At 38.0% G+C, this 2,968-nt stretch overlaps 1 pseudogene; it reads left to right on the forward strand.

The window, feature by feature from the left end:
* Positions 1,127-2,212, forward strand: LOC102181441 (annotated as a pseudogene).

The raw sequence follows: 2,968 nt of genomic DNA on the forward strand, positions 1-2,968 counted from the left end.
ATTAGATGACTAGTAAAAGACTAGTTATAAACATATTTTACCCATCTTCCGTTGGCCTGATGTTGAGAATTCTGCTTTCTATTCTTAATTTGCCAAACTACTTTGCAGTAGTATCTGAGGTAAGGAAAGAAGATATATATAAACAAATGACAGCAACCACAGAAACCCTCTTATCTAATGAATAGACATTAAGATTTATGACATAAGGCTGTAAAATACTTTCAAATAATTATAAGGCATTGCAGATAATATATAAAAGTTTTATTAACTGGACTGTATCTTCATTAATAGAACAAATAGAAGCTCTCTTAATATGTCTTCACATAAATAATCTTTGAGACTAATTGAAGGTTTCAGTTCCCTTTTGAAGATGTACTGACTGAATAACTGTGGCTATTAAATGTCTCCCTCTTTTGTTCCTCACCAGCTGCACTACTTAGTTCATCTAATAAAACCATTCTTAGATGTTGTGGACAAGGTCTTAGGATGTCTTTTATGTAAAATTTGGAACACAAATCAGTAAACTAAGTTTGAAGGAAGGCTTTGTCCTTACCTCATAACGTGTCTGTCTATGTTTTAATTTGAAATAAGATTTTAAGACATGTGTACACTTTTTATTTGTTTATGGTTCCTACTTTAACCTACTTTTTCAATTAACTTACCAGATAACTGTTCCAGTCACGTAATATAAGATGGTTCTAAAACTACATAATATAGAAATATTATGAATGCAACAAAAAACATAGAACTTTTCACACATAATATAGTGATGACACTGAAAATGTTTTATCTGAGGATATTTTAAGCCTATATCTTCATTTCTTCTAATTCAGAATTCTTTTAACTTAGAAACTAAATATAAAGAAAATTTCAAATGCAAATACTAAGAGCATAGGGGAGATTAACCTTATGTTTGCCAAGTTTTTAGAGGCAGATTAAAATTTCTACCTAAACTGCCCATTGCATCAAATGATATTATTCTCTCCAGAATTTGATTAACAAAAATTCTACTATTAAAAATGAATTCCATTGTTTTGCAAGACTTTCTTTCACAAATGAAGACTAATCAGAACTTCAGGTTGGTGAACAAATGAAAGTACTGGGACAGGCTGTGTGCCCAGAGGGAATGGAAGTTCCATACCCACCTCCCCAACCTTCTCCTGTGCTTTCTTCTTTTTGTCTGGTCTTGAGCTGTATTCTTTAAAATAGCCTAGGAAATAGTTTTTCAGATGCTGCATACTTGGCAAGGCATGTCAGTTTGATGTGGATGTCCCCAAAGAGACCTCAGCTCTCACTGCTAATAGGCTCTGTGGCTCTGGTTTCCAGTTCATTGTGTATGGATGTCAGGAAACGTGTGTAAAAATAGCTGAAGTTGTCTTATGTGGAGGGGCCAAAAGCATGGCTCCCTACTGTGTCAGAAATGTATGTATTATAACCAAGTTGGGATCGGATTTCAAGCTGGAAGTTTCTTTGTGAGCAGCATTAACAGGGCTACATGTCCAAGTCCCCATAGGAATTGCTGCAGAGAATCTTGCTGCAAAACATAAAATAAGTAGAGAAGAATTTAAAAAATACCCTGCAGTCACAGCAGAGATAAAAAGCTGCTAATGATGCTGGCTACTTTAATAATGAGATGATGTCAGTTTAGGTAAAGACAAGGACAGGAGCAAGTAATGAGTAATGCCAAGTAATGATCAGGCTTAATACCAATAAGCCTGGTGCAGTTAATTATTTAACTTCCTCCAGTTTTAAGGAAGAAAGGACCATCACTGTAAGGAATGTATCAGAAATATCTGATCCTTTCATAGATAGTGAAGATGCTGTCAAAAATAATAACTTCACACTGGCAAGAACTGTGGGCTATTTTGTATCTAGATGTGATTTCTCTGTTGTAGATATTGGTCTTGTCCCTGCCTCCAGTGGGGCACTAAAGAAAAGAAGACCGAGTCTTAAGGACATGGATTTGGTGGAAGTGAATGGAGATTTTGCTCCCCAGTACTTGGCAGTTGAAAAGAGCTTGGATTTCAACCCAAGTAAAGCCAAGGTAAATGGAAGAGTCATTACTTGGAACCAGCCATTGGCAGGATCTGGATCAAGAATTATTGCACACACAGTTCATGAATTAAGATGTGGAGGTGGAGAATATCCAGGGGAATCAGCTTACATTGAAGGTGGCCAGTACATCACACTCATTATTTGGAACACAGCCTGAAGAAACCAAGGAGCTCACAATAGGACATAGTTACTTTACTTGGCTTGTTGTTGTTCAGTCACTCAATTGTGTCTGACTGTTTGTGACCCCATGGACTGCAGCACATCAGGCTTCTCTGTCCTTCACTATCTCCCAGAGTGTGCTCAAACTTATGTTCATCTAGTCGATGAAGCCATCCAACCATCTCATCCTCTGCTGTCCTCTTCTCCTCTTGTCTTCAATCTTTCCCAGCATCAGAATCTTTTCCAATGAGTCAGCTCTTTCACATTGAGTGACCAAAGTATTGGAACTTTAGCTTCAGCATCAGTCTTTCCAATGAACATTCAGGATTGATTTCCTTTAGGATTGACTGGTTTGATCTCCTTAAAGTCCAAGGAACTCTCAAAAATCTTCTCCAGCACCACAGTTTGAAAGCTTCAGTTCTTTGGTGCTCAGCCATCTTTATGGTTGAACTCTCACATTCATACATGGCTACTGGAAAAACCATAGCTTTGACTATATGGACCTTGATGGCAAACTGATGTCTCTGCTTCTTAATATTCTGTCTAGGTTCATCAATGGAGATGGCGATGGCATCCCACTCGAGTGCTCTTGCCTGGAAAATCCCATGGATGGAGGAGCCTGGTAGTCTGCAGTCCATGAGGTCACAAAGAGTCGGACACGACTGAGCAACTTCACTTTCAGTTTTCACTTCCATGCATTGGAGAAGGAAATGGCAACCCATTCCAGTATTCTTGCCTGAAGAATCCCAGGGAC

This window comes from Capra hircus, chromosome 2 (genome assembly GCF_001704415.2).
Source record: "Capra hircus breed San Clemente chromosome 2, ASM170441v1, whole genome shotgun sequence".
In the NCBI taxonomy this organism is placed as follows: domain Eukaryota; kingdom Metazoa; phylum Chordata; class Mammalia; order Artiodactyla; family Bovidae; genus Capra; species Capra hircus.